Below are 19,067 nucleotides of genomic sequence, written 5' to 3'. Positions count from 1 at the left end.
GAGGAAGAACTTGGAGAAGGAATGGGCAGAAGTCTGCAGATGGACCACAAGATAGCAATTCTATGTTAGTACAAAAAGTATGCATGCTGGGAAGGTAGGTGGGTCACAGAATTCCTAGAACACCAAAGGATTTGGACCAGGGTCTTTTAAAATGAAAAGCTATCCCCAGGGATTTCCGAATTGATGAACACACAAAATGAAAGAGTATTACTCTATAAGGAAACCTTGTCTGATTACATTATTCTGTGATTCTTCTAAAGGTCATTCATGCAGTAGCCCAAGTCAAAGTAGCCACCAAGCTCACCTCCTTTTCTCACATCTGTTTCTAACCACTTCCTGAGACAGAAGGGCTATAGATAGAGCTTCCCGAAATATGACACCCAGTAAACTGACTGTCCCTGTTCACCCCTTATCTTAAATGCCCACCTAATGCCAATCTTGGTTGTTTCGAGTCTTATTTTGAATCCCACTTCCTCAATAAGGTTTTCTCTTAAAATTCAAACCTTCTTTCTCTTTCTCTTTTTTCCCCTTTAACTTCTAACATTTAAATTGCTGTGCCTCTCAGTTTAGCACTGAATTACACGTTGCCTGGTGTTGCTTACTATTTTTTGTGTGTAGAAACTGTCTCTTCAACTATATATTAAGATCATAAAAGACAGTGACCATGTAGTCTGCTTCTTGTCTTCCACTCGCTGTAAGTATGTAAGAAAGTATCTGTGTTCATCAAGTACTAAAAGTCACACTGCAGAGGGGAGGCGGGGGGATCTCAGGGAGAGAACATAGAAATAAAAGAACTGGGATGACAATTGGGTGCTAGATAACCAATCAGTGTGCTCCTCCCTGGGGAAGACTATTTTCCCCACTCTCCAGCATCATTGGTTGCCTGTAGTTCTTTGTGTAAAGCTGAGGCCTTGTAAGCCTCTCACCATCCTAGTTAACAGGTCTATTATTGTTGCCCCACTCAGCTCATATTGAAGCAGTTAAGTTAGTGAGACTTTATGGGTGCCTTTTCTGGCATTCTAGGAGACACAATCCCACAGGGACTTCCTGTTCCTCTGGCTCTTAGACTCTTTCTGTAACCACTTCCACAATGACCCCTAAGTCTTAGGTAGGGGAATTATTTTATATTTATATATTTAGGAATACATATGGTGTACATATACATAACAACAATTAATGAAAAAAAAAAGGAGACCATGAATTGAGGAGGGGGGTATATGGGATGACTTGGAGGGAAGAAAGAGAAAGGTAAGTGTTATATTAATCTCAAAAACTAAAAGAAATAGTTTAAAGTTTTTAAAAGCCTATAACAGCAAACAAGCAAATCTAAGAATGCCAAATTATTCTAATAACCATCTCTTTAATTCATAAAAAAAAAAAACCTGGGACATGAATTGGAAACTGAGATGCCTGGGACCAACAACCAGGGTCAAAACCAAAGCTAAAGGAAAAGGAAAGTGGAAAGATGACACATTCATAGGCATTAAGATCTAGGGTGAATTTGTGAAAATGAGATATTTGACATGTGCTTGCCTGGGATTAATGGGAAGAATAAAGAGAACCATTCCACAGACAAGAGGGAAGATTTCACTCAGATGTGAAGTTGGTCAGACAGTGGCTCTAATTCAAATATTTCTATAAGCCAATACATCATGAAAAGGTATGCCTCACACTGCAATAGCATGCCGATGAACTAGCAGTGCCATCAATTATAGACGCACAAAGGAAGCCAGTCCTTTCCAGGTGTGGAGTAAGAACACACCCTTGAAGCATATTCAGAGATTTGCATTTAAAAAATTTTTTTCTTCGACTTAAAAAGTTTTTAAAAAGCACTCTCTCCATGGCCTGTGAGAAATCATTCTAGAATGCCAGCATAAAGCAGGGCCTTCCTTACATGACAGCCAAGTATACCCAAAACAAGAGGAGGAAAGCCTCTGGCAAAACAGCTTCCTCCAGCCCTCTGACCTTCCTGACCTGAGCTATTCTTGATTGGATATGAAAGACCTAGCCTCAAGACTACTTAGCCCACCTCCATGTTCCATGAGTCTCCTTGAACCTTGTAGATACAGTTCTTTTGACTGGTTAATCTGTCCAAGCTATTTCAGATGAGTCTGGCTTTTGCTGGTTTATTCTATTTCTGCTGCTCATTAAGCATAACTAATCTGCCTCCAGAAATAAACTGACTTCTTTTTGTATTATGCTTTACTCTTGTCTTGAGACACAAACTTACTATGAAGCATGAGTCAGCCTTGAACTCATGATGGCAATCACTCTGCATCAGCTTCCCAAATGCTGAGGTTATAGTCCTGAGTCACCATTACCACCCAAACTAACTTCTTTTAATTTCCATAGTATGTAGTTGAGTTCAGAGGGCAAAAAATATAGGAAAGGGGTAACCAGATGACAGAAATAAATAGGTATATACTAGCATTGTAGCTACATGTACTTTATGGAAGTTGTCAGTTTTGTAACCAACAACTTCTTTTTAAACATTCATACAGAAATAGGAGATGTGCACTTTAGCCTACTGAAAACAAGGAGTTGTAATTGAGACTCCCACTTAAAGACTGGACAATTCCTGGTTTAAAGGTTGGATTAGAAACCAACCTTGGCCAAGGAATAGGACATCAGAAATGGCAGTGAGCTGGGGCACCTGAAGCGCTCTGGATGGACTCAAATGCATAGTAAAATTTTGCATAAAAATATAAAAACAGGCCCACCTAAAAATGAGTTCACAATGAAAAATAAAAATACCCAATGACAGAGCCTCTCATGAGTGTGTCATGCAAAAAGCAGAGGAGGCTTTCCTTCTAAGATCTTAGGATAAAACAATAAATAAAAGTAAAAACACTTCAAAGAAATAATGAGATGTTGTTTACATCCCAATAAAAGAATATGACATAATAGAAAAGTAGTAACAAGTTTCCAAAATAAAAAAATTAAAGGGGCTGGGATTTAGAGTGGAGGACCAGCTACATGGCTCAGCAGGTTGCCATTTTCCCTACAGAGCCTCAACATATGAATGGGAGGCCTGTAGTCCAATTAAAGGTCGAACTCCACAGATTTGCCCTCTGACCACTGTATATTCACTATGACATACACACACACACAACAAACACAGACACACAGATGCAAAAATACAATAATAAGTATTTTTTTCCACTTCAACCAACAGTTGCACACACCTAGGTTGTGTGCAACAGAATATAGGAGGTGGAGATAGAAGAATCATAAGTTCAAAGTTATCTGCTCAGCTTCATGGGAAGTCTGATGTCAGCCTAGACTACATGGGACTTTTATCTTTAAAAAAAAAAAACAATGAAAAAAAAAAAAAGAAATAGGTTGGTAAGACTTCTTGGTGGGTAAAGGCACCTGCTGTTGAACTCTGACAACCTGAGTTTAATGTTCAAGACTCACATGATAAAAGAAGAGAACAGATAGTCAAATGCTGTCTTCTGGCCTCAAAACACATGTCATGGCATGTATACTCACCCACACATATACATACATATGTGCATGTACACAAGATAAATAAAATGTTAAAAAAATTAATCGTAGTCATCGGCATCATTAACCCAACAGTCAGTTATTCTAACTCCAACCCAATTAAGTGTTATAACATATATAAAAGGTCAAAGTTAGTGCTATACTTTGGATCTCAATCATGTCCATGCATCTGTGTTTAAGGAACAGCCCCCAGATTGTTGCAAGTGGCTGGTTTCCAGTCAAGGAATCCTGTTCTTAGAGAGGATGTGGAGTCCTGGTCCTTTTCTCCTTCATCTGTTCGCTTCTCTGCCATGAGATGAAAAGGCTGTCTCCACCACAACATCTGAAACAGGATGTTCCTTGCCACAGACCCAAGAACAAAAGTTAGCCAGGAACTAAAACTCCCAAAACACTGAAGAAAAATGTTTTCCTTCTGCATTGATTACTTTAAATGTCTAAAACTGCAACAGAAAGCTGACCCCCCCCCCCCGTCTTCCCCTCAAAAATGCTGACCAATATTTACCAAGGGAGTTTTATCTTAGAAAGACCCTGGTTGGTTTGAGATAGTGAAAATGTCAGTCTAATATATAAAGCATCCTGTTGTGCCAGAAAGAGGCACTCAAAAACAGGAAGGGTGCAGACTTGTGGAAAAGGCTGAGAAGCCCCCTTAAAGCGCTCTGAATGGTCAGCACTTGAACAATTTCAGTAACTGGCAATATTGGTAATTAGCTTACAATTTGTAGCAATATTCATTGGCATAGCAAATGGAGAAGTGAATATATGTTTATAGGAGAAGAAGCGGCCCTTCCTTATGAGAGAATCCTAACTGGTACATGTAGAAGCAATGTCAATGATGTCACCACAAGTCAATACCACAAATGCTCAGTCATAGCAGCACCTACTGACAAGTGCCAAACTTGGTGCATGACAGGACAACTGTACTATGCCAAAGCATGTACCCGAAAAAGGTTATTAATTATAAAAGAAAAATAGTAATTACAGTAGAGAAATGTGGCAAAGATCACCCATAGCATGGGAGCGGGATCTACATTAACAATAATAAAATATAGAACACATCTCCCTTGGTGTGACGCTAAGATGAGAACATTAATTCTGAAATGTCCCTGGCAAACATGAGGAGTCATCACATATGCCCAAATTAGGGAATATGTTCCCAAATTCTTTAAAAGCATTGGGATCACAGAAGCTGAAGGGATAGAATCTCCAACAAAGATTAGAGAAGAGTTCAGAAACATGACAACTAACCTCCTTGTGGAATCCTGCTATAGAAGGGGGACCAGGAAGAGAACATGTGCGGGAAACCTGGCAACAATGGAAGAAAACTGACAGCTGGGTTACTAGCAGGGCAGCTGTGTCGGTCTCCCAGTTTTGACAACTATATTCAAATGACATCAGCAAGCAGTTCAGGTTAAAGGACGCTAGATGGGAAATGTATAAGGACTCAACTTGCTGCATTAGTTTTAATTAAGACCTTTTTAAGGAAGTAAGTCAAATATTCACAAACAATTGCCCCATGTGATTCTCAGCACATGTACAAATTTGTACTAGCGCCCCAACCAGTGTGAATTCACGTTGGTCGCCTTTCCACCAAATCACTACTCACTGCTTACTTTGAGCCTTCCCACCCTGGGGAACCAGAAGTTCACCTTCTGTCTCTAACAATGTGATGGTGTTTGACTTCTCCTGTAAGTGAAATCAAAGAGTATGTGCTCCCTTATAGTTGGCTTCTTTTGTTTAGGATGTTGTTTTCAAGGTCAATCACGTTGCAGCCTGTATTTGCACTTTTAACTAAAGATAATTCCATTCTATGTCATATATTTTCCAAGTTTTTAACCTCTCCATAACATTTCAACATTAATGGTTAAAAAAAAGCATCAAAGAAATAATGGCTAAAAATATCCAGAGTCAATAAAGACATAAACCTCTACCTTCAGTCTTAAGACAAAATGTTGCTGCTGCTGCTGTTAACACTATGAATGTTAAACGACGAAAACAAAGAAAGCTAAAAAGAAGAAAAACACATACTACCTGGCAAGGAACAGCTTAAAACAATGGACTTGTCAAAGTTAACAAACCAGAAGATTGTGAAATAAAATTTTAACTGCCGAAGAAACTGCCATCCAACAGTGCTAAATCTACCATAGTAAGGGGAAATAAACAAGAAAGTATATATTTTAAAAAGTATGTATATAAAACCAAGCCAGGCATGATACCTATGAATTACACGCAGATAACAAGTTAATTCTTAAGTACAAATGACTCTATATCTGGTTGAGTTTGTCTGAGAAGCAATTCATACCAGTCTAAGTACTTTCATTACACATATTTTAGTGCTAGGGTAAAGGACAATTTCTCCATGTTATTCTTATACAATAGCAGCGACACTGAACGTAAGCATTAAGGAGACTGTGCAGTGACATGCACTGAAAAGGACCATAGCATTGGAGTCGGGAATGAAGGCTTTCCCATTCCATAGCTGTGTGACTATAGCAAACCCATTAATCTCTCTGTCTGTTTCCCCAGCTGCAAAATGGAAACAATACTAGTAACACCTGCTCTTTGGATAGCATGAGGCAGACAGTAAAGGCCCATGGAGACAACTGCATACAGACGTGCTTTACGTGCTGAAAAAGATAGTTATTGCTATTGCAACCAATGGGGGTGGGGGGTGCCAACAAACCCCAGGAGCATCGGAGCTTTTACTCTTAATTCCTGTGCTGTAAAATTACTTTGTTCCTGCACAGAGAACAGAGCGCTATCTCCTAATCTTACTTTCAAAAGCTATTTCTAGAAATTCCTGAGAGCAGCCTACTCCTTTTGTCCTGATTCTTTACTCCAACAGAGGGAGAGCTTTAGAAAAACCTTTAGACTATGAAAAATGCTTCATGTGCCCTTTTCATAATGAAGGTAAAAGAAACTGCCTTTACAATTAAAGGACTCAAGCCATCATCACATGGAGAAGCCCTCTTAAGCCAATTCAGCACACACAATTCATAGAACAGGATGCTTCTGTTACCAAAGTACAATAAGCAGGGATAAGAGGAAGCATAAAGACACAATTGATGGAACAGAAACAATGGAGGAGAAAGCACTCTTTCTTACCCAAATAATATGGGCTTAAAGGTTATAAATATTTTTAAAATGACTAACACGGGTTCATTTATGCAATTTCAGTCCTGTAATGTTTGAGGCTAGTTCTTCAGGAAGGCAATATTGGAGGAAAAGAAACACAAATTGGTACAAATACAAAGTAGCCTTTTTAAGGCTCCTACATTCCAAACCACAGTCATTCCGATGCTTTTGCTCTTTGTCCTGCTCATGGCAAAGAATACAAATGCCCTTTCCTGAATCCCACCATGTCTAAGTGATGAAAAATTATTTGCTACTCCCATATTAACAAGCCCCAACACCATTAATACATTTCCAAAGTTTCTCAGAGAAACGACTCAGGATTTTGAAATACACCCTTAAAGCATTCTGATACCAGAAGAAGGATGAAAAAAAAAAAAAAAAAAAAAATCAGTGTGCCAGTTACACAAGCAAAAGCTGACAGACTCTACACACTAAGAAGGCAACGGAGGATTCCTCGCTCAGGGGCCAGAGAGATTTTAATCAGGTTTCTTTTCTATTCCCCAGAGTAAGAACCTGCAGGTTTTCTGAAATACCAACCTGTAAGGAACAAATATTCTAATGCAAGTTCTACTGACTTGTATGCAGGAGCAGCAAGAGCACTGTAAGAAGGTCTAGACAGCATTCACCTTTTAGTGGTACTAGATGCCATCCGAAATCACTGTCTACTTTTTTATATATATTCTTTTGATATCCACAGTAAAAATAAAAATACATTAAATTCTCCTCCCCCTCTGCCTCTCTGCCCTCCCTCCCTCCCTCCCTCCCTCCCTCCCTCCCTCTCTCTCTCTCTCTCTCTCTCTCTCTCTCTCTCTCTCTCTCTCACCTGTGTATATCTATGTGTGTTAGTGACTTCTGGGATTTGGTTCTCTCCTTGCACCTTGCTGATTCCTGATCTTGTCTGTTGCTGCTGCTCTCTACACCCCAGGATAGCGGGTCCTGAAGCTTCCAGCAGATTCTCCCATTACTGTCTTCCATCTCACTTTAGGAATTCTGGAATTACAGATGTAACTCATCATACCCTGCTTTTTGTGGGTTCCAGGTCTCAAACTCAGTTATCAGGCTTATAAAGCAAGCCCTTTACCCTGTTAAGCCATCCTTGCACCCTAAGATTTTTTTAAGCTATCTCTTCCTCTTTTCCTTAAAGAAGCTCAGCCTCCAAGGTAACAAAGAAAAATAGAAATTCAATCAACATAGCTTAAGACCCACCCACCCACAAATAAGAACCCAAACACAACAATAGGAAGGTTGTCCAGAAGATAAAGGATTAAAAGCAACAAGTATTTACTAGCACAAGAACAAATCATCCACCTACAATTGATCATGATGGCGCATGTCTATAAATCCCAGTGCTCTGGGGATTGACATAGGAGGATCATGAGTTAAAGGCCAACCTGAATTGCACTTAAGAATCTATCTAAAAAAACAAAACAAACAAAAAAACCAAACAATTTAATATTATGAATTTAAATCACTTACATTTAAATAATCTTTAAAGAAGATGACTACTATGAGCACACATATTGAGAAGTATGGCTTACAGACTGTTCATATTGACAATTGATATGCTATGTGCCACAAATATTTGAAAAATTAAGCAGCCACTTCAGACCCTACAAATGTACTGTAGAAAATTACAAACTGACAAGATGATGCTCTGATACATCTATTAAGAGTAAACAGCTTTAAAAGCTGGAATTACACAGTACATTTCTAAATAAACAATTCAGACTACCCAAAACCTAAGGTGACTCTGCCCAATGGAAAGGAGTCTTTGACCCCATCCATACACACACTTGGAGTAGCTGTCTTACACAGACAGTGCTATCTGTAGCTCCCCAATAACAAGAAGGAAACCACCACAGCCCCTGCCAATAGAAGCAATCTCCTCCTTAGGAATACATGTTTTAAAGATAAAATTTTAGTATTTACTAGTATCAGAGGGGGGGAAATGAACAGGCCTTCTTTAGGAATTGGGTTGTTCTTTAGTGTGAGAAATCCAGGGAGTCAAAATAAAAATGCTTCCTACAAAAAAAGTAAAAACAAATGTAAACATGCTTTTTTGCCCCCATCCATATCAAATGCAGTCTCTAACATAGGATTTCCCCCACAAAGCAAATTTGTTGAAGATTAAATGAAAGAACAAATGATGTTAATAATCTGACCACCACCTATCATAGGATTTTCTCTACAAAGGGATAAAAGGTTACTATTTCAGGATTTAAGAGTCACACACTGGCTAATTATTACTGTAATGGCTACTATATAACTGTGCCCTATAGCATAGAAATAGCCCAAACCAATATACAAACAATTGGGTATGTCCATAGTCCAGTAAAACTTTATTTGCAAAAGCAGATAGTGGGACTGGATTGGGCCAAGTAGCCATTGTTAACCAACTCCTAGAACCACAACATATGATTGTTAAATAAAGACAACTTGATAATTAAATTAGGTGGATTCTCTGAAAGTACCATGTGTGTGTGTAATTCTCTACTAGACAGGATCTCCTTATAATACAGCATCAAGTGCAAAGAGTCCTGCTTTCTAACCAGATCATAAGTGAAATTAACTACTAATAAGAAAACCAGCTTTTTAGGAGGTATATCTCTGTAATATTCAGCCCAACCTGTTCTACACTGGGAATTGTGAGCTAGCAAAGGCTAAATAATGACACCTGTTTCAAAAATATGAACACAAATAAGCAAAAGGGGGAGAGGAAGGAAGGAAAGAAAGAAGGAAGGAGGTAGGGAGGGAGTGAGGGAAGAAGGGAGGGAAGAAAACAAGGACAATACTTTGAGATACTAAAATGTATTAATAGATTTGTCTTAGAATTTCAAAACAGGTAGGGAGTTAGAAGTGAGGCAATTAGCCCTAGACTTTACTAGGATAGTTCCAATATTGGGAAATTGTATGATCCTCCCCATAAAGAAGTGAAATTGACCATGGATTCTAAAGTCTAACTTTTGACTACACTCTTCCACTGACAAGAGGCATGAAGGTTAGGTTAAAGCATTGATTCCCATATTGGAATTTTAAAGATTAGAATATTACAATTTCTAAGACTTTTCTTATAGAAGACTAGATTTTTAACATGTTTCATATACAAATACAACTAAATAACCCTACTAAAATGTTTTAAAATCCTCAAAGTTCTGAAAGGTTTTTTGTATTACTTAACAAACAACTTTTAAAATTTCATGCATAGACTACATACTCTGTGAAAAAGATTTAACTGAAGTTGGATGTGATTAAAGCTTAAGAAGTAAACAGATTAAGGATAGCTAATATTTTCCTATGACTGAAAAATCATTCATCTATTTTTCATCACTTTGAGAAGTACAAATTGAGCATCATAATGTACCAGATACTAAACTGGGCCACTGGTGAGAGGGAGAAGAGAAAACAATGGGGGCTAGAATTAACTTCATACCTTCAAGAAGCCTGGAGGCAGTATAGGCTGATGCATTACAGAGCTCCTGGTGGAGCAGCAAAGTCATGAATTAGATACAGAGTGAAAAATAAGAAGGAAGCTGATGTCAGATAGGTGACCATGGAGGAGACACCAGGAAAGGGGGGTTATATAGCCAACATTGCTAGATCTTGGTAATTCCTGGTACATCAATTCAACTGTACAGAAAAATCTAAGATCACAGCATAATATAGGACAGTGAGGAATTGTTTGTGCTCATGCAATTTCTAAAAGAGTCTTGAAAACTTTCACAAGTTGGCATCTAACATAAATTTGAGGGTTGTGGCTTATTTGCTAATATATAGCAAACATTGCTAATTTAATATAAAACTGCCAAAACACTTCACTGAGTTTATACTGTGAGATAAAATGTCATTGCAAGATCTACAATCATCCATTTTATAAAATATATACAGATATATAATTTTTTTTTCTTTTAGAAACTGCATTTTCATTGCACTTCCTCCACAGTTTTAGCCAAATATATTTTCACAGGTGAAAGCCTTCTATGGATCACCTGTTCAATGTCCCGGCCCCCCAAAAAAAAGGAATATATAAATCAAAACTATTTTTCATTTTCTAATACCATAAGACTTCAGTACTTCTTAAACTATGTTGGTCACACAATCCAGACATAAATATATTGCAAGTTTTAAGAAGTGATCATTAGGCAGAAAGGGTTAAAAAGTTGGAAATGGCAATGGTGTGAGCAGAAATGGTGACTTGATTTAAAAATGCTTTTCAAAGTTGCTGTGTTAAGTTCTCCTTTTTGTGGTGCCTTGACACTGCTGTAGGCTACAGTGATGAACCAGAAAGGACTGACAGTGAGCAGAGGTCAGTCGTTCTCTCCTACAGTAGGAAGATAAATTATGAAACCGAGAATGGAGAAAGGGTAAAGAGGGCGACTTCATATAGATAAAAACCTGTGAGGAGGCCACAGTGAAACTAAAGTTCTGGAAAAGAAGTAGGTTTAAACTAAGCATGGCTGCCTATCCCTTATAGTCATGGGCTATAGAGATGGCTTGCTCTACAGTTAAGAACTTACTGCTCTTGCTGAGGATCTAGGTTTAGTTCCCAGCACCTACAACAAATGGCTCATAACCAAGTACAACTCCAGTTCCAGGAAATTGGACATGCTCTTACCTCCTTGGGCACCTGCACACACATGGTGCACATAATCTCATGTAGGTACACATACATGCACAGAAATAAAAATAGTTGCCCTTTAAAAGAAAGACAATTTTAAAGATTTAATTATTTTATGTATGTGAGTGCTCTATCTGCATGTGCACCTGTATGTCAGAAGAGGGCACCAGATCCCACTATAAATAGTTGTGAGCCTCCATGTGGTTGCTGGGAACTGAACTCAGGACCTCTGGAAGAGCAGCTGATGCTCTTACTGGCTGAGTCATCACTCCAACCCTATAATAAAGTCATTTAATTTCAAGACACAGCAGCTTGTAGAACTCTCCTTTAATGAACTATTCACTGCAACTCATAAATGCTGACATCTTGTATCCAAGTCTTTTAAGAGCATAACTAAACCAAGCTGCTCTTAAGCAAATACTAAAAGTTCAAAATTTAGTTTCCATTTAAAAAAAAAAAATCCACAAATCTAAGCGAGCTACTAATACCATCTTAAATTATTCTCAATAACCTACGATGCAATTGAGTATTTTAGAAAGTACTAGAAAAACATCTGTGCTACAGGAGTGGTGAAGGTGCCTTCTGAGCTGCTAACAAACAAGATGGAGAACAGACTGACTTCCATGAGTCTACTTGCAATGGAAAAAAGTATTGCAACAAAGATGGGGGTGGAGAGGAGCATAAGAGGAGAGGTTAGACAAACAGGGCAAAGAAGAGAATAGGCCTTAACATTCAGTAGTGAAGGGAGAAGACGAAAACCCATCACTTTCCTCATTTTACTTGAAAGAAAACCCCACTAGCTTTGCCACACCTCACTACAAACTTTGAGATGAAATGTTTTTGTTTCAGCTGCTTGTTTATTTTAACAAATTAATGTGTATAGAAAAATTCTTCTTCACCCCAACACTTTTTAAATTTAACAGTCTACTTGCCTAAAAAAAAAAAAAAAAGAAATCACAATTAACAAAATCACTAATGAAAGTACTGCAAGGATTAAGAAATCAATTATCACAATGTCTTCTATAAAGAAAATAATACTAATAGTAATAACCCAAATCAGTATCCCACAATCTGAAATTCATTAACTATATTATGTCCATGTGCTCATTCAATTAGATGCCAAAACAGGTGATCAATACAGTAAGGTATTTCTGATAAACTGTCAGTTAAAAGCAACAATGGTGTGTGTGTGTGTGTGTGTGTGTGTGTGTGTGTATGTGTGTGTGTGTGTGTGTCTGTGTCTGTGTGTCTGTGTTCAAGGGAGAAACCCTGACTTAATATTTAAGGAAAAAAGTGATACAGGAAGACATCGAATGTCAACCTATGGATTTCATGTGTATCTATACATATATGCCTTCAGACATACAAAACTTACAAACGCACATGTGCGAACTCCATACACAGATACAGTCACAAAAGTCACAAGAGTGTTATAGTATGGTCATATTAATGCTATGTATAATTTCATTGTATACATATCAGTAATGATTTGTAATCTATTCCTTGTCTCCTCTATAATTTCTGGCTTTTCAACTTTGTCCTTTGAATAGGAAATGTCACCCATTATCTCAAGCATCTCAACATTTAGCTCTGGGTGGGTGCCAGTGTTCAGGAGGCTTAAATGATACAGCCTTGCTGGAGGAAATACACATCACTGGGGAAAACTTTAGATGTTAAAAAGCCTCTGTGGTACTTAGTTTGTTCTCTTTGCTTTGTGTTTGCAATTCTAGATGTGGGTTCTCAGCTCCCTCCTCTGGCTGTCATGCCTTGTAATGTTCATTGCTCTGGAACAAGCTCAAATAAGCTCTTTATTCTCTAAGATGCTTGGTCATGGTCTTTTACCAAAGCCAAAGAAAAGTAACTAATACAGAAGTTGGCACCAGAAATGTGGGTTGCTGGTGTGAATAACCTGACCATGTTCATTTTCAGAGAAACATGGAAGATGAGCAATGGTGGCCCAAACCTTGAGTCCCAGCACTCCCTTCGGAGGCGGAGGCAGTCACATCTCTGTGAGTTCAAAGCCAACCTGGTCTACAGATAAACATGGAAGATAGTGAATTTTGGCCTGGAAAGGCAGTTTAATGCTATCAGCAGACCATGATGAGTCATCTTATAAGAAGTGTGGGAGATAGTAGTGCTTAGAGCAATGCAGACTATGAGGGCACTACACAGGGGGTTCAGAGAGGAACACATTTCACAGAGAACAACAGTATTAGTAAAATGACTAGAAGCTACTTGTGTGGTATTTTGACAGACTCTGTATGTCACCTGCCCTAAGAACTAGCCTGAGTCTAAATTTAAAAGCAATGGTCTAATTCCTTTGACAAAGGATAATTCAAGGAAACATAATATTGAATCTTTGGTGTGTTTGTTATAAATGACAGTTATACAGGTTTACAATTTAAAAAGAATATATATTGCTATAATACAGTTTAAAGAAGGAAAAAAAAAAACAGCACCCACTAAACAATGTTGCAGCCAAGGCTTGTGCTAAAAGATACAAAGTTGCTCACATTAAGGAGAGGCCTCCAATGGGAGGGTCACCTCGGAACAAGTGCCTACCTACATAAGTTTTCAACTTGTGACAGAAAAAGGCCTAAGGTATTGTCTGCTCAGAAAACAACTGAATAAAAGCACTACTGTTAATGAGGTTCAAGGGGGCCAGGGTCCATCCTAAGATGGCAGCAGAACTCAGCAATACCATTTGCGTGATGCTAGCTTTATAGGCAAAAACAATACAAGAGTAAAAAGGTCATGGAATTTTATCCATGGTGTCTGGGAGCCACTGAGGCCAAGCAGCACATGGCAGAGGAGTCTTTGGTTGAAAACACTGAAAGAGCAAAAGACTTTGTGTGGAAGCTGTGAAAGAGAGGCCTGGGTTGGAACAGAGATCCCAAGAAGTTCGATGTGCCAAAGCAACGGGTCATCTGCCAAGGAGAGCTTCACAAAGGGAGTAGGAGCACTTTAAGAAAAGGACATATGTTATAGGCAGTGAAGCTGGAAGGACAAAGCCCTTTAACAGTGGACATGGAGCTATAGGATTTGGTCTTTGCATTGCTAAGTTTCAGTCTTGCTTTGGGCCAGTATTTCCTCATGAAGCACCCATTTTTTGTTTTGGTGATAGTATGTATATTCTATGTCCTTATATATTATAAGTATAAAATATGCTTTTTTTCTTATTTGCATTACAATTAAGAGATTACTTTGAGTCTCAAAAGAGACTTTGGACTTTTAAAATTTTTTTTTGAGAGCAAAATACTGTAGGCACTTTGAAGTTAGACTCAATGCACTTTGCATTATGTCATGGGCAGGAGACTATGGAGGCCAGAGAGTGGAACATGGTGGTTTGAGTTACAAATGCCCCCAAGAGTCTCACACATTTGAACACTTGATCCCCAGATGGCAGCACTATTGGGGAAGTTTTGCAGTGCAGCTTTGCCATTATGTCACCAAAGATGCGATTTGAGAGTGGAAGTCTCTAGCACTTCTAGTTTCCTCTGCCTTCTTTTGCTTACAGTTAAAGATGTAAGTTCTCAGCTTCCTGCTGCAGTTCTCAGGCTTCCCTGTCATGATATACTCTAACCTTCTGGAACCATTAGCCTAAATATAGCCTTCCTGTTATGTTACTTTGGCCATGGTGTCTTCTCACATCAATAGAAAATTAACTAGTACAGCAATCATGTACGTATAATACATATAATGTTTTAACAGAAATTTACAAGCATTCATGACTTTGATGTTTCTTTACTTGGACTCCTAAATCTTACATAAAGCTTTGCATATGACATCTAAAACTACTGTAGTTTGGGGGTTATATTTGGCACACGGGCCATTCTTTCACAAGAACTGACATTTATAGTTTCTCCATCCACCTACTTAAATTTTATTTCATTGGGAAATATGACAGTTTAGAATAGTTATTTGTACTTTTCAAAACAGCGCTAAATATCTTCTACCATGAATAGTTCTGACATTATATACCATTTTACTGATAGATTTGTTTGTTACTCTTCCTTCCCAAAAACATAAGCCAGGACTAATAGCTATTCCTCTGACATCAACTAGCACACATCTGCTGGTAACAATATAATCCATAAACATACATCAGCGAAGTACTGCACATATTTGTACACACAGAGAGAGGAGGTTGGGGGTAGGAATTAAGGTAAGTAAATGGATAAAAGAACTTCCGTTTCTTGTAAGACACAAAGAAAAACAGCATCGTAGTTGAGGCGATTTAGCAGGTGACTCTTGGAAAACACCATGCTATGTGAAAGTCATCATGGAAAACCTCATACTGTGTGGTTCACTTACATAAAATGTTCAAAACTGGTAAAGCTACAGAAATATGAAGTAGGATACTAGTTATATAAGGCTAAGAGTTGGGGTACAGGCAGTGATGCAGACATTCCAGCATGTCAGCTGAAGAGAATAGAGATTCCTTTGTGAATGATGAAACTTCCAAACCTGGCTGTTATAGTTGTACACCTCTATGGATACAATAAAAAAAAAAAATCACTATGCATTTTAACTGAGTGAATTTTATTGTGTGTAAATTTTATTTCAAAAAAGCTTGTTTTCACAAAAAGCTTCAGTTTATCTTAACTGCATGGCATTTGATGTCTGGGAATTAGTTGGATCTACGTACAAATCTCACTGTGCAACAATAAACCAAAACTCACCAGAAGAGATGATGAAGGTACCCTCAGACTAATCAAGGGAACAATCCATCAAGACATTACAATCCTAAACTAATATACATTAAACCAGTGACATCCAACTGCATAAAGCAAATGTTACTAGATTTATAAAAAGCACCAGATCCACCCTACAAATTGGGTCCTGAATTAACCCAATAGATTGATAATAAAACAAAAACAAAGAAAAGAGACAGTTGAGCTAAACAACATCCCAGATCAGGTGTACCTAACAGATAATTGCAGAACACTACATATAAACACTAGTAACATTTTTTTTTCTCAGTAAACCATGGAACTTTCACTAAAAGAAATCACATATTAAGACACAAAACATGGTCTTAACAAATGCAAAACAACTGAAATGCCCCCTTGTATTTTACCTGACAACAAACAGAACAAAGTTTGATTTCCATGGCAATAGAAACCACCAAAAAATTACAGTTATGGAAATTAAACATATTATTTAATGATGAATGAATCACAGAACAAATAGAATACAAATATTACAAATCCACAGAACTGAATGAAACAGAAAACACAACTGACCAAAAGTTTTGTTATATAAGGAAGGCAGTCTTCCTAGGAGGGGAGATTTATAGCTCTAGTGCCTACATCAAAAAAAATCAGAGAGAATCTAAAGAAGCAATTTAATGATGTACCTTGAGGCCTTAGAAAAATATGAACAAACACTTCAAAACAGTAGGCAGGGAGAAATGAGCAAGCTCAATACATGAACTAATGAATTAGAAGCAAAACAAATAACTCAAAGAATCAATGAAACTAACTGCTGGTTCTTTGAAAGGATTGACAAACCTTTAGCCAAATAACAGAAAAGAGAGAAGATTCAAATTAATAAAACAAGAGTTGATTTACAAAACAATAGACACCAACGGAATCTGGAAGATTTTAAAGACACATCATAAAACTATATTCCACCAAACTGGATAACCTAAAAGAAATGAATTAATTTTTATTGCACATAACCTACTAGTGCTAAACCAAGAAAACATACATGAGATGAAAACAGCAATAACCTCCAAATCAAAAAAAAAAAAAAGAGCTACACTGATAAATGGGTCCTATGAAAATAAAAAGCATCTGTACATCACACGAAAGAATCAGGTCAGTGAGGAGTGAGGAGGCAGGCTAAGGAAAGAGGGATCCTTACCAGCTATTGATCTGACAGAGGGTTAATGTCTAAAATACACAACAAACTCAAAACACTAAACTCTAAGAAAATAGCCAAATTTTAAAATGGGGTATGGAACTAAACAGAACTCTCAAAAGAAAAACTACAAATAGCTAAGAAATATATGTGTGTGTGTATATGTATATATACGTATACATATACATATACATATACACACACATTATGCATATACTTAATAAATATGCTTAGTATTTATATTTGATAAATATATTAATATTTAGTACATGATATAAATATATATTTATTGTGATATATTTATAGATAGATAGATATATGGAGAGAGAGAGAGAGAGAGAGAGAGAGAGAGAGAGAGAGAGAGAAAGTTCAAGGTCTTTAGACTTAAGGTAAACAAAGTAAAACTACTTTGAATTTTTTTTTATTCCAGTCAGAAAAGTTAAGGTCAATAAAACAAATGAAAACCAATACATGAATCTGGTAAAAGGAGAAAAGTTAATCATTATTAGTAAGAGTACAAACCAGTATAGCCCCTACAGAAATCAGTATGGAGCTTCCCCAAAAATCTAAATCAAACTGTACCACTCCTAAACATACTCCCAAAGAACTCTGTAACTTACTATAGAGAGACTTCTCATCCACATTCATTGCTTTTCCACTCACAACAGTCAGAAAATAGAAACAGCCTAGATGTCTACTAACTGATAAATGGGTAATGAAAACATGGCCCATGTATATAATGCAATATTATTCATCTGTAAAAAATAAAATTACAAAACTTACAAGTGAGATGGATAGAACTGGCATTACTCACTGTCCCAGACACAGAAAGACAAACACCATGTGCTCTCCCTAATACGTTGTCCTAACTTTGACTCTTTAGATGAAGAAGGCAGTCATGGGATGGGGTGGTGAGAGTGGGATATTTTGAGGAGAGAAGATGTGTAGAACACAAATAATATAAAAGGGAAAGGAGAGTGATGGGGAAGGAACGGTCAAGTGGGGTAGACAGAGGGATGGAGGAATAAGTAGCAAATTTTCATAATTCTTAAAGCTCTAGTTCAGCCAGGGCTGCACAGAGAGAACCTGTCTCAAAGTTGAATTGGGAGGAAAAAGTAGTAGGGGAGTTGTAAATGGAAGAAAATAAGAGATGGGCTTGAAAACCCTGACATGCATTATGAAATTCTCAAACAATTTTTCTGTTTCTTATGTTAGAAATAGATTGCTTTCAAGTAATATATTCTGATTATCATTTCCACTCCCCAGATCCCTCTGAGATCCTCCATTCCTCCCCTCCCACCCAAATCCACACCCGGTCTCTCCTTAGAAAACAAGCAGGCATATAAAAAATAATAAAAATAATAAAACAAAAACAAAAAAATCAATATAGGACAAAATAAATAAACAGAAGAAAAGGAGCCAAAGAAAAAGTACAAGAAGCACATAAACAAAAAGACACACATATTTGCACATAAATCCCATAAAACCACAAAAGTAGAAGCCACAATATATACCCAAAGGGCCAGTAAAAAAAAAAATACAATAAAATAATTTTTAACATCATTTGCTAAAAATCACATTTCTATCTCTCTCTCTCTCTCTCTCTCTCTCTCTCTCTCTGTGTGTGTGTGTGTGTGTGTGTTTAAATAGGTAGTGGGGTACTTCCTGTTTCCTCTTTTATCAGGATCTACCAATATGGAAAATATGGAATACCTTTACACCAAAACCATAGAGGCAGCGGCCCAGGGTAGAGAAAATCAGGGTACCTCACATTAGCGAGTAAATATGCAAGATCTCTATCATCTCCAGTAAGAAGCACCATCACAAAATGACAGGCCATGTCAGACATCTGACTAAGGGGAATCACAGAAGCCCTGTGAAAGATGTCTCCATCAAGTACAGGAAGAGGAGAGAGGGAAGAGAGACCATTATCTTCCTGAGATCTCAG

The 19,067-nt window shown here is 37.5% G+C and overlaps 1 protein-coding gene across 3 annotated transcripts in view; it reads right to left on the bottom strand.

Annotated features, from left to right (window-relative positions):
• Focad (focadhesin) overlaps positions 1-19,067 on the bottom strand; it is a 289,725-nt gene that overhangs the window by 120,992 nt on the left and 149,666 nt on the right. The window lies entirely within an intron of this gene.

Source organism: Phodopus roborovskii, unplaced genomic scaffold (genome assembly GCF_943737965.1).
Source record: "Phodopus roborovskii unplaced genomic scaffold, PHOROB, whole genome shotgun sequence".
NCBI classification, from domain to species: Eukaryota; Metazoa; Chordata; class Mammalia; order Rodentia; family Cricetidae; genus Phodopus; species Phodopus roborovskii.
The sequence above is the reverse complement of the archived record's forward strand: the minus strand, read 5'-3'. Positions and strand labels throughout refer to the sequence as shown.